Raw genomic sequence first — 13,559 nt, forward strand, 5'->3', positions numbered from 1 at the left:
AACTACCTCCGAGTCTTATCTTACTTCTCAGGAGGATTGGATACTAGCTTTCATTATTTCCACTTCTCTTTCTTCATGCCAACTGTTGTGCTACCATCGCTGCATGAAAAGACACTGAGTGGTATAAAGCAGCAATTACTGTGCTCGCAGGTTCTGTGGGTCAGTTGGGAATTCTGGAAGGATATGTTAGTGACACCTCTTCTCCACATCAGGACCTTAGCTGAGGTGACTCCATAGCTAGGACTCCACTCATCCAAACACTCACTGCCCTCCGTGTCTGGTGGTTGGAGTGGCTGTCAGTGACGACTTCAGATGGAGCTGTCAGCAAGACTTCTTCGAGCTGCTTGGGCGTCCTCCATCATGGGGCAGGTTCTAAGAGTGAGCATCACAAGAAAACTAGGCAGAAGCTGAATCCCCTTGTATAATTTCAGAAGTCACGTAACACCGCTTCTAGAGTGGTCAGAAGCCTCTCCATAATGGAGAAGAGGGAACATAGACTCCACCCCTCAATGGAAAAAAGTATCAAGATACATTGTAAGAAAAAGTAATGTGCCCTTAACTGGAAAATGCAGTCAGTCATATTGTCTTAGCCTTTCTTCCACTTTGCCTCTTTCCTCTATTCCAAGAATCACTTTGGATTTCATTCACCATTTCTTTTCTCTCTTCCATCCCTCTCCTCTCTATAAAAAAACATTTTTGTTATATAGGTATAACATTCTCCAAAGTCCAGTTTTATCCCTACCATACAATACTGTCAGAAATAAGTATTTCATGAAAATGCTTAGCAAAATATCCAATATATAGCAGGCATACAGTATATTTTTACTGAGGTATAATTAATATACAGTCAACTACTGGTAAAGTATACAATTTAACAAGTTTTAACATATGTACATACCCATGAAGCCATCACCTTGATCAAGATAGTAAGTATATGTTACCCTCAAAAGATTCCTCATACCCAATTGTAATGCCTCTTTCCCATCCCTGCCACCCAGCCCTCCCCAAACGCAAGCCAACACTGATATGCTTTCTATCACCATGGATTTGTTTATATTTTCTAAAGTTTTATATAAATGGAATCATACAGTGTGTGCTCCTTTTTTTGTGTAGATTATGGCGGCAGGGGGTCAGGCTTATTTCACTCAGTAGTATTATTGTGAGGTTCATTTATGTTACTGTGTGCAACAATAGTTCATTGCTTTTTGATGACAAGCAGTATACCATTGTGTAGATTCAACACGATTTGTTCATTCATGTGTTAGTCTCCTCATGCTGCCAAAATACAAGGCCATAAGTTGGGTGGCTTAATGTTTAATAATGTTATTATTAAACATTATAATGTTTAATAATGTTAAACATTATAGTGTTTAATAATAACATTCCAGAAATGTTACTTCTGGAAGCTTGTCCAAAACCAAGGTGCCAGCATGGTCAGATTCCAGTGAGGACTCTGCCTGGCTCTCAAATGCCCACCTTCCAGTTGGGCGCTCACATGGTGGCAGGGGCAAGTGCCTCTGGTGTCTCTTCCTATTAGTGCACTAATCCTATCAGGTTAGGGCCCCAGCCATGTATCCTCATTTAACCTTATTTACTTACTTCCTCCACATACAGTCACATTAGAGTTTAGGGCCTCAATGTATGAATTTGGGGCACAGAAGGTGAAAGTGTTAGCCACTCCGTCGTGTCCCAACTCTGTGACCCCATGAACTGTAGCCCACCAGGCTCCTCTGTCCATGGAATTCTCCAGGCAAGGATACTGGAGTGGGTTGCCATTCCCTTCTCCAGGGGGTCTTCCCAACCCGGGTCTCCCACATTGCAGGCAGATTCTTTACCATCTGAGCCACCAGGGAAGCCCCCATGGAGGGGAACACAATTTAGTCCATAACGATTCATACATTGATGGACATTTTGATTATTTGCAGTTTTTGCTTGTTACAACTTAAAAGCTGCTAAGAACATTTGCATGTGAATCTTTGTATAGACATTTACTTTTGTTTTCTCTTGAGTGAATGATTAGGAGTGGAATGGCTGGAATCGTACGATAAGAATTATGTCTTCAATTCTAGTTTTGCTTTTTCTAAACTGCTGAACTATTTTCCAAAGTCTTTTTACCATTCCCCATTCCCACCAGCAGTGTGTGAGGGCTCCATTTCCACCTCATCTTCATCAGCACTTGGTGTGGTCAGTTTCTCATTTTAGTCATTATAATAGGAAGGTTGTGTAATAGTATCTCACTGTGGTTTTAGTTTGCAATACCCTAATGACTAATAATGTTGAGCATCTTTTCATGTGCTTATTTGCTATCCACTTGTCTTCTTTGGTGGAGAAGGCAATGGCACCCCACTCCAGTACTCTTGCCTGGAAAATCCCATGGATGGAGGAGCCTGGTAGGCTGCGGTCCATGGGGTCGCTAAGAGTCGGTCGGACACGACTGAGCGACTTCACTTTCACTTTTCACTTTCCTGCATTGGAGAAGGAAATGGCAACCCACTCCAGTGTTCTTGCCTGGAGAACCCCAGGGACGGGGGAGCCTGGTGGGCTGCCGTCTATGGGGTCACACAGAGTCGGACACGACTGAAGTGACTTAGCAGCAGCAGTGTCTTCTTTGGTGGAGTACCCAGAGGTATTTTCCCCGTTTTAACTGAGTTATTTGTCCCCATGTTGTTGACTTGAGATTTCTTTTTATTTCCTGGATATGAGTCCTTTATCAGATACACACTTTGCAAAGATTTTTCTCCCAGTCTGTGACCTGTCTTTTTATTCCCTTAATAATGCCTTCTGAAGGGTAGGAGTTTTTTTTTTTTTCTTTTCCCCATGAAATCCAATTCATCAATTCATTCTCTTACAGATTGTGCTTTTGGTATCATTTCTAAAAAAATCTTTTGTCTTCCCAAGGTCACAGATATTTTCTCTAATTTTTTTTATGGAAATTTTGTGGTTTTAGGTTTTATACTAGGTCTATAATTCATCTGGTTTTTATCTTTGTAGATCCTAGATATGAATTGACACTCTCTTTTTTTCTTTTTCGGCATGTGGATATCCAGTTGTTCTAGTACCATTTATTGAAAAGGCTATCCATTTTTTACTACATCATCTTTTTGTTTGTTTATCTGGCTGTGTCGGGGCTTAGCTGCAGCGTTCAGGGTCTTTGTTGCACCACGGGAGATCTTCACTGTGACTGGAGGGCTCAGGAGTTGCACTGCGTGGGCTTAGCTGCTCCAGGGCATGTGGGATCACAGTTCTCCAACCACGTATCACATCTGTGTCCTCTGCATTGCAAGGCAGAGTCTCACCGCTGGACCACCAGGGAAGCCCCACTGCATCGTCTTTGTTGTGAGTTGAATTGTGTCTGCCACAGAGATGTTCAGGTCCTAACCCCCAGTCCCTGTGAACGTGGCCTATTTTGGAAATAGAGTCTTTGTTTACAGATATCAAGTGGAGATGAGGTCACACTGGATTAGGGTGAATCCTCGTCCAAGGGTCGGTATCTTTATAAGAAGAGAGAAATCTGGACGCAGAAACAGCACAGAGAGGAAAACAGCACATCATCTACCCTGTGATGGTAGAGACAGACGATGTAAGAGATGCATCTACAAGCCACAGAGTGTTAAGCATTGCCAGCGACCAACAAAAGTTAGGAGAGAGGCACGGGACAAATCTCCCTCCAGAGGGAACCAAGCCAGCCCACACCCTCATTTCAGACTTGTAGCCTCCAGAGCCATGGAAGAATACATTTCTGTTGTTTTAAACCACCCAATTTGTGATCATTTGTTTTGGCTGCCCTAGGAAACCAATACAGACCTTATATAAATACATTTTTAAATCACCTTATTATTCTTATGTTACTTATTTTTCGGCCGTGGTGCAGCATACGGCATCTTAGTTCCTTGACCAGGAGTGGAACTCGCGCCCCCTGCCTTGGAGGCACAGTCTTAACCGCTGGACCACCAGGGACAACTCTACGTTTTTTAAAGGTTTATTTTAACATAAAAATAACTCAGCATGACCCCTTTACATGTCCCTGTCGCTTTGGCTGGAAACACATCCACACACAGGTAATGTATTAATTAACGAATCAGTGTGCTCATTTTGTGGGATTTGTTTTTCATATCCACTCAGCCTTTGCACATGGCTCGAGCATGTGGAGCAGGCTCTGGAGACGCCCCGCTGTCTGGCAGGTCACACGCGGCAGCAGGCGCCCCCGCCGACTTGGCGGCCTTCGGGCAGTGCTCAGGGTTCCAGGCATGGGGGGAGGAACCACCAGATGGTTGAGAAGAGCCTCCTCCATTCAGGTGACCCCATGCATGTGGGCAGTGCAGAGAGATTACAGACAAAGGGGAGAGGCTGGGGCTGCTGACAACAGCACTTAGTGCCCATTGGCCCTCGGGCAGCGTGGGCCAAAAGCCAGCGTCCAAAGAGGTGCCCCACACGCGGCTGCAACGTGGAGCACACAGACCGTGCCAGCGATGCCCCCTTGGCGTGGCCGCAGGTGAAGAGCTGCACTGCACAGTGAGAGAATTAACCTTCAAAGAGCAGGCTGCGTGGTGCCCTTCTGTCTCCTGTGCTTGACACCCCCCTGCTGCCCCAGGAAACGGACGCAGTCCTCTGAGGCTCCCCGCCAGGCCCATATGCGGTGACATTCCTCATCCCAAGCGCCAGTCTTCACTAGCCTCCTGGGGGGCAGTGTCTGTCTGGCCCAGGGCCTACCTCCAGGACTGGCCTCATCAGCCTCAAATTTTTACATTTGCCCATGACTTTGGGACTTCAGCTATTGGACTATATGATGGTTGGTGTGAGATGAGATTCTTAAGTGCAGGGCATTACCTGAGGGCGAATATTAACTACACCCAAGACGCAGGGCCTCGTCAGCACGCTCCCAGGGACGCCAGTGCTTCTGGGCCAAAGCAAAGCGGGGGGAAGGAAACGGCCAATTATCGAGCACCTACTGTATGCAGGCACAGTGCCTGGTGCTTTCTTGCAAATTATCACATTGAAATCGTAAGCAAAGCAGAGATCTAAAGCCAGAAAAGGACACAGAGCCATGTGTAAAACTTTTGCCCCACAGGTCGATGCCATTGGCCCCCTTGGGAGCTGTGACATGTGAGGAGCTCTGCACACCACGTGTCCTTCACCGTTGATTGTTCATATCCCGTCTACCTGAAGCCCTGGAGAACTGAAGGCTGGCCTTCAGGTGGGCAGTAAAACCAGCTGAGGACAGCTGACGAGCCACCTGAGAAACGGAGTCGTCCTGCTTTTACATTCAGTCCTACGTTCTTTCCTGGAAGTCTGAGTGCTGTTAAGTCAGTGAGTTGTGTCTGACTCTTGCGACCCTATAGACTGTAGCCTGCCAGGCTGCTCTGTCCATGGGGTTTCCCAGGCAAGAATACTGGAGTGGGTTTCCATTTCCTCCTCCAGGGGATCTTTCCAACCTAGAGATCGAACCCAAGTCTCCCGCTTGGCAGGCGGATTCCTTACCACTGAGCCACCTGGGAAGCACCAATAGTACGTATATTTCACTATGATATGAAGATTTTTGTAAATGAATGTCCCTGGCTAGGACTTCATTATCAGAGATCTTGCACAGCTCAGTTAACTCCTCTCAAAGGAGCAGGAGGCTGTTTCCGGAGGACACGGACCCTGCCACGCTTACAGTGTGTCCCTTCCCTACAAAGCGGGCACAGATTCTCTGTAAACTCCAAGCCACTTACCCCACCCACACTCCCACCCGGATCTAAGCATATGCCCTGACACCTCAGGCCCGATGGGCAAACATTATTTATGGGACTTGGCAGAGACGTCTTGATCAGGGTTTTTAGTCACCGCCTCTGTGACGGCACCCACTGTGCCAGTGAGCAGGTGAAGTGAATAATAATACGTCCAGCTTGGGAGGTCAGCTCCCGCTCCTGTTTCTCATTATTCCATATGTGATTAGCCAGAGCCTCTCCGCAGCTTAGCTCCCCACTGTGAAGGTGGGCTGCTCATGACTCAGACCAGTCCTTTTGTCGCAGGGATAGGAGAGCAAGAGTGGAAATTGCTCCAGTTCAATCTTTTTATTTTGAGTAAAAAAGGCACCATTTTTTGACTCATTGAAATGGAAGGCTAGAGCCTGTTTTTCCTGTTTTCCATTTCAATGCCATCCTCACTGTTTGAGTTCATCGGTAAACCCTGAGGCTCCATTAAAATATAACTTGATTAGGGATCAAGCTTTAGCATCATCCTAATTGATTTGTTTCCCTCCCAACCAAACCCCTTCCTCTGAAGGAAAGGGAAATGGTGGAACCCTCCTGTTTTACCTCAAAGAAAAAAAAGCAAAAAGACATCAGAAGCTGCAGAAATGGGAATTTATAGCATAGACAGAAGCCTCTTCTATAGGGTCTCTCTAGCCAAAGTTAGAACTAGACTCAAAAATGCCAACATGGGAGAAATGTGATCATCTAAATGACGTTCATGTTAATTGTGTTACTTGGCCACCCTTGGCCAAGTTTTCTAATAAAGCCTAGATAGATAAACTAGATAAATAGCAAGCTTATGTAAACAGATGATTTTTATAAACTCTATTAACTAGCACACTTGGGAGTCTAAATTATTGAATACTGATCGTAAGACTGTTCAAAGGATGACCACACATCCTTTATCTTTCTGTTCCAAGTCTGTCTATAAACAGCATTATCCTATAATATATAGGTCATATATATAGATTATATTATAGAATAATAAATACATATTATAGAAAATTATAGAATAATCAATTACAAATAGTCATGTTCTGACAATTTGCTCAGCATTGTATTCAGTGGTTTGGCCAAAGTTCCACCCTGCAGAGAACTCTCCCTCTCCCAAACTGAGAAGGACAGTAATACCAGTGGGTAGTAACTGAGGCTGAAGAAATCCACACCTCAGTGTGGTCGACATTGGGGCAGATGACAAATATTCCAATTACCCTCCATCCAGGTACCCGGGCCTGAACTTCTCCCCCAGGTTCCGGTTCTTTCTGGCCAGTTGACTGCACTGAGCTAAGGAAACATGAACGGGAGTCCGACAGCCCAGGTTTTGGTGGTTCCCCATTCTCCTGCTGCAGTTACCTCTAAACTCTGTGCTGCAATGGCGCCTCTGTCTGCCTCGGTCTGAGTGACCGTATTAAGTCATGTCCTCCCACTGGCCCGTAGCTGAGATGAAGTGAGGGCTGTCACAGGACAGACACCGAATTTCACAGCGTCGAGTCGCTGAGATTTTGGAGTTACTTATTGTTTAGTCGCTCAGTCGTGTCGGACTCTCTGTGACCCCAGGGACTGTAGGCCACCAGGCTCCTCTGTCCGTGGGATCTCCCAGGCAAGAACACTGGAGTGGGTTGCCATTCCTCCACCAGGGGGCCTTCCTGACCCATGGATGGAACCTGTGACTGCTGCTTTGCAGGCAGACTCTTTACCACTGAGTCTCCACGGAAGCCCTATAATTTTGCCCGCAGTAATACAAGAATGACAAAAACTGCTAGCTTCCCATAGGAACAGGAGCTAACCCACTGGTATGGCTGACCTTCATGATGACTCCTGACGCTTCATCCAAAATTCACGCGCCCCAGTTGTTTTTTTCCCATGAGTAAGAATGGATCTCGTTGACCAGTTCATCTTTTTCCATTTCTCCTCAAAATTGACAGCACACATTGTTGAGATTAAAGACTAAAATAGCACTGTTCCCAGAGATGGACACACACAGAGGGAGCGTAGACGTGTGCCCGCGGAGGCAGAGATTAGAGTCATGCGGCTGCAGGCCCGGGCATGCCAAGGGATGTAGCCAACCCCTGGGAGCTGGGAGAGGAACAGGAGCGGGTACAGCCTCCAGACCCCAAGAACGAGCCTCCTGCCGACGCCGTGATTTGGGACTTCTGGCCTCCAGAGCTACAAAAGATGGAGAGCCTGATGTTTTCCACCACCCAGCTTTTGGTACTTTGTGACGGCAACATTAGGAAATGAATACAGTGACTTTTAGCTATACTTTCTACCACTCCTCAACCTGCCTGGCATTTTTATGATGAGTCTTTACACAATGACCTGCGCGTTCCTGCATTTTTAGGCCTCGTTTTCCAAGCCTCTTTTGAGTGGAATAGAATAGGTACAGGGCCTAAACTCTGCTTTAGCCAAATAAACCCCAGCAGGATCAGAAGCCACGTCTTGTTCATTTCTCCCTCTCTTTTCCTTTTGTTATATTCATTCATTTATTTATTTTTTAGATTCCACATGTAAGTGAAAACATACGGTATTTGTCCTCTGATTTACTTCACCTAAGCGTAATACCCTCCAGGCCGATTCAGGTTTTTTCAAATGGCAAAATTTCATTATTCATTTTTATGGCTGAGTAAATTCCACTGTGTGTCTATATACACATCTGCGTGTGTGTGTATGTATCAGTTCAGTTTAGTCGCTCAGTCGTGTTCGACTCTGCAACCCCAAGGAATGCAGTATGCCAGGCCTCCCTGTCCATCACCAACTCCTGGAATTTACTCAAACTCATGTCCATCGAGCCGGTGATGCCATGCAACCATTTCATCCTCTGCCATCCCCTTCTCCCACCTTCAATCTTTCCCAGCATTGGGGTCTTTTCAAATGAGTCATTTCTTCCCATCAGTTGGCCAAAGTATTGGAGTTTCAGCTTCAGCATCAGTCCTTTCAATGAATATTCAAGACTGATTTCCTTTAGGATGGACTGGTTGGATCTCTTTGCAGTCCAAGGGACTCTCAAGAGTCTCCTCCAACACCACAGTTCAAAAGCACCAATTCTTTGGTGCTCAGCTTTCTTTATTATCCAACTCTCACATCCATACATTACGACCGGAAAAACCATAGCTTTGACTGGAAGGACCTTTGTTAGCAAAGTAATGTCTCTGCTTTTTAATAAGCTGTCTAGGTTGGTCATAACTTTTCTTCCAGGAAGCAAGCATCTGTTAATTTCGTGGCTGCAGTCACCATCTGCAGTGATTTTGGAGCCCAAAATAATAAAGTCTGTCACTGTTTCCACTGTTTCCCCATCTTATTTGCCATGAAGTGATGGGACCAGATGCCATGATCTTAGTTTTCTGAATGTTGAGTTTTAAGCCAACTTTTTCACTCTCTTCTTTCACTTTCATCAAGAGGCTCTTTGGAGCTCTCTGAAGCTTCATCAAGAAGAAGTTCTTCTTCTCTTTCTCCCGTAAGTGTGGTGTCATCTGCATATCTGAGGTTATTGATATTTCTCCTGGAAATCTTGATTCCAGCTTGTGCTTCATCCAGCCCAGCATTTCCCATAATGTACTCTACAACATATAAGTCAAATAAGCAGAGTGACAATATACAGCCTTGACGTACTCATTTCCCAATTTGGAACCAGTCTGTTGTTCTCTGTCTGGTTCTACCCGTTGCTTCCTGACCTGCATACAGATTTCTCAAGAGGCAGGTCAGGTGGTCTGGTATCCCCATCTCTTTCAGAATTTTCCACAGTTGGTTGTGATCCACACAGTCAAAGGCTTTGGCATAGTCAACAAAGCAGAAGTAGATATTTTTCTGGAACTCTCTCGTTTTTTCGATGATCCAGTGGATGTTGGCAATTTGTTCTCTGATTCTTCTGCCTTTTCTAAATCCAACTTGAACATCTGGAAGTTCATGGTTCACATACTGTTGAAGCCTGATTTGGAAAATTTTAAGCCTTACTTTGCTAGCGTGTGAGATGAGTGCAATTGTGTGGTAGTTTGAGCATTCTTTGGTATCGTCTTTCTTTGGGATTGGAATGAAAACCGACCTTTTCCAGTCCTGTGGCCACTGCTGAGTTTTCCAAATTTGCTGGTATATTGAGTCCAGCACTTTCATAGCATTATCTTTTAGGATTTGAAAGAGCTCTACTGGAATTCCATCAAATCCACTAGCTGTGTTCATAGTGATGCTTCCTAAGGCCCACTGGACTTCACATTCCAGGATGTCTGGCTCTAGGTCAGTGATCACACCATCATGATTATCTGGGTCATGAAGATCTTTTTTGTATAGTTATTCTGTGTATTCTTGCCACCTCTTCTTAATATCTTCTGCTTCTGTTAGGTCCCTACCATTTCTGTCCTTTACTGTGCCCATCTTTGCAAGAAAATTTACCTTGGTATCTCTAATTTTCTTGAAGAGACCTCTAGTCTTTCCCATTCTATTGTTTTCCTCCATTTCTTTGCACTGATCACTGAGGAAGGCTTTCTTATCTCTTCTTGCTATTCTTTGGAACTCTGCATTTAAATGGGTGTATCTTTCTTTTTCTCCTTTGCCTTTTACTTCTCTTCTTTTCATAGCTGTCTGTAAAGCCTCCTCAGATAACCATTTTGGCTTTTTGCATATCTTCTTCTTGGGGATGGCCTTGATCACTGCCTCCGTAATGTCATGAACCTCCATCCGTAGTTCTTCAGGCACTCTATCAGTCTAACATATATACGTATTGCACACCTTCTCTATCCATCACCTGTTGATAGACACTTCGGTCACCTCCAAGTGCGTCCATACGTCGGCACCAACGATGTCACGGTTCCTCAATGCCACTGCCATCATCGATGACATCTGAGCAACCACAGGACAGTCAGTGAGTGACTACACCCAGACTTGGGTATTTGAAGTAACTAACCATCAGCAATCAGTGAGGACAAAACAAGAAACCTAAGACTTAAGAGGCAGAATTAAAAGTTAATCTGCATGCGTGAGACTCCATGTGCGCACGGCCGCGTCAGTGACCGCAGACACATGCCACGTCCCTCGACAGGATTTCTGTTTATTCATTCGTTTTTCATGAGTTGGCTCCCAGGTAAGGTGTCTGCTGGCTTTCACACATATTGATGCTTTTGAACTGTGGTGTTAGAGAAGACTCTTGAGTGTCCCTTGGACTGCAAGGAGATCCAACCAGTCCATCCTAAAGGAGATCGGTCCTAGGTGTTCATTGGAAGGACTGATGTTGAAGCTGAAACTCCAACACTTTGGCCACCTGATGCGAACAGCTGACTCATTGGAAGAGACCCTGATGCTGGGAAAGATTGAGGGCAGGAGGAGAAGGGGACGACAGAGGACGAGATGGTTGGATGACATCACCGACTCGATGGACATGGGTTTGGGTGGACTCTGGGAGTTGGTGATGGACAGGGAGGCCTGGTGTGCTGCAGTTCATGGGGTTGCAATGTCGGACACGACTGAGCAACTGAACTGAACTGAACTGACACAAACTCAATTTTCTTTCCAGGCATACAACATAGCCAATTTACTCATTTTGGCTGGGAAAGAATCCTATTTACCTAAGAATGAGCACGTTTCAATCTCATGAGGACTAAGTTTCACTGTATTAAGATGCAACCAAAACACAGATTTCTGTCTCACACACAGAGAAAACCAGTTGAAGGTCTTCTCCCAAAAGGCCTGAGAGTTTCACCAGCTTTATCATTTGAAATCAAACCCCTTACAGGCAAACAAATTAATCTTTCAGCATTCATTTTCCCAGTTTGCAGTGTTTGGAGGATGTTTTAATTAGCTCAGCTGCTTTATCCCTTCTTTAAGTGTCTGAAAGTATCTGTCAGCTTCCTACAGGTTTCAGTAATGGCCCCTTCCCTAGAGATGGCTGGGAAGTGTGTGTGTGTGTGTGTGTGCGTGCATTGTGAGTCCAACTCTTTGTGACCCCATGGACTCTGCTGGAGTGGGTTGCCATTCCCTTCTCCAAGGAAGGCTGTATTTGGTTTCAAAGTTCTGTGGCTTTCTGAGACTAGCATTCCGTCTATTATTTCCAACACTAACCACTGAATGCTGAAAGTTTTAGCTAATTCTGCACACCGCAATCCACAGTAAACCTGAAACCAGTGAAATCAACTGAAAAGTACCCTGTGGTCATTCCTGTCCCTGGAACAGGTTACAAAGGTAGAAAGTTGACGGTCCACACTGGGTTCCAGAAATGGTCTCTAAACGTCTCAGCATTTCCCCTACAGGTCCCTTCTAAAAATGCAAATAACCTGAAGGATTATGAAGATTTGTTTCCCATAGCAGCATTGATCAGGGCACAGAAGTGATGGAAATTTTTGTGCAGCCAGGAAGAAAGGGCTCTGATGGTGCCTGGGTCATGTAAGTTCAGAATATGGAGCAGGGAGAATCCAAGGAGAGCAGCAGCAAGACCCCTCGATCTCTGATCAGACACAACATTGTGGTCCCCACTGCAGAAACAATAAGACAACCAAGCCCTTAGAAGGGAGAGCAGTACCCCACTGAACAGCAAGAGAGCCCTAGATGTTTGAGAAGCTTCATGAAGAGAGGACAGAGCAAACAGGGCAGCGGGGTCAGTTCTGCCTGGAACCGTCTCTGCTCTGTGACGTGTGGGCCACCTGTGAAGGTGACACTCTGCGTCTCCCCCAGTTGTGACCCTGAAGACCGAGGACGTGAAATAGAGGGGTCCGCACGAGGGAGGGGAGGTCTGGCCCAGAGGCGTCTAGTCGAGCACAAGCAGCGTAGGGGGTGTGGGGGGCTCTGAATACCTGTCTGAGAAAGAGCTGAGGCAGGGACAAAGCCCACCTCCTCACTCTGGAAGCTGGCTCTCGCCCTGATTTTACTCCCACATTCAGGATAGAGCACTTGGTAAGGAGCTGGGGAGAGAACGGTCAGAAGGGAGTCAAGGCCGGGTAGAAAGCGGGCAAAACCAAAGATTATCACGTAAAACCCAGCGTTCCAAAGCCTCCACCGTAAAGTTTCAGAGAGCCACGAATAGCACTGGGCCTGGCCCGCATCATGGTGGACGCGGCCACGTGTCCACGAGGAGTCCCTCAGTGTAATAGCAGGCCGCTTAATACGGTGGCCTAAGGGAAGATTTCTTTTTCTCACAAGCAAGAAGTCCCGCGTTGCCTCAGGGACTCAGTGGTGCCAAGGCCAGCATCGCTGCAATTCTCAGGTGGCGAGATGGCAGCAGTGGCTCCGACGAGCAAACCTGGCTCTCCTTCAAGGGCGGGGCACGGAGGCCAGGCTAGGACAGGTTCCCTTCCAGACCTTCCTCTTAGCAGGGAGGAAAACTCTTTCCTGGGAGGGCCCCGCGGACTTCTTCTGGTCTTCCTTCCCTCAGACTACATGCCTTCCCTTAGACGAAGCACCGTGTCCAGATTCCCTACAGTTCATAGAGGCCCATCTGATGCGTAGGCTCCTTCCTATGGGCATGGCAGACGGGGCAGTGCCTTAAGGGCTTAAGTTCTGTTGCTGATGAGGTCCGAGGGCAGACCAAGAGCGGCTGGATCAGACCAGAGCTGAGCCCTGAAGAGAAGCAGAAGCAGGAGACTGCCGGGCCAACCCGCAGAGAGAAAAGCATCCAGCCCGCATAGGCAGGCTTCCTAAATTTAGAAGCAAGAGCCAGCCTTCCCAGAGGCTCCTTTGAAACTGTTAAGAAATTATCAGTAGACTCTGTGCCTCTGCTAAGCGTTTCATCCCAGGAGCTCAGGGCACCTCCCTGCACGGTCTGATTAATCTCCACACCAACCGAGGTGGTTGGCATCTATTGTCATCGTCATTTTCAGGATGAAGGAGCTGAGATGTAGATACAGGTTA

General features: G+C 46.3%; 1 long non-coding RNA gene across 1 annotated transcript; it reads left to right on the forward strand.

The window, feature by feature from the left end:
* The first annotated feature begins 1,716 nt into the window (after positions 1 to 1,716).
* LOC107131802 (uncharacterized) lies at positions 1,717 to 8,163 on the forward strand. Its single transcript, XR_001495035.3, has 2 exons — positions 1,717 to 3,336; positions 3,417 to 8,163. It is a non-coding gene; the product is annotated as an uncharacterized lncRNA (long non-coding RNA).
* The last annotated feature ends 5,396 nt before the right edge of the window (positions 8,164 to 13,559 follow it).

Source organism: Bos taurus, chromosome 24 (genome assembly GCF_002263795.3).
Source record: "Bos taurus isolate L1 Dominette 01449 registration number 42190680 breed Hereford chromosome 24, ARS-UCD2.0, whole genome shotgun sequence".
Lineage (NCBI taxonomy): Eukaryota > Metazoa > Chordata > Mammalia > Artiodactyla > Bovidae > Bos > Bos taurus.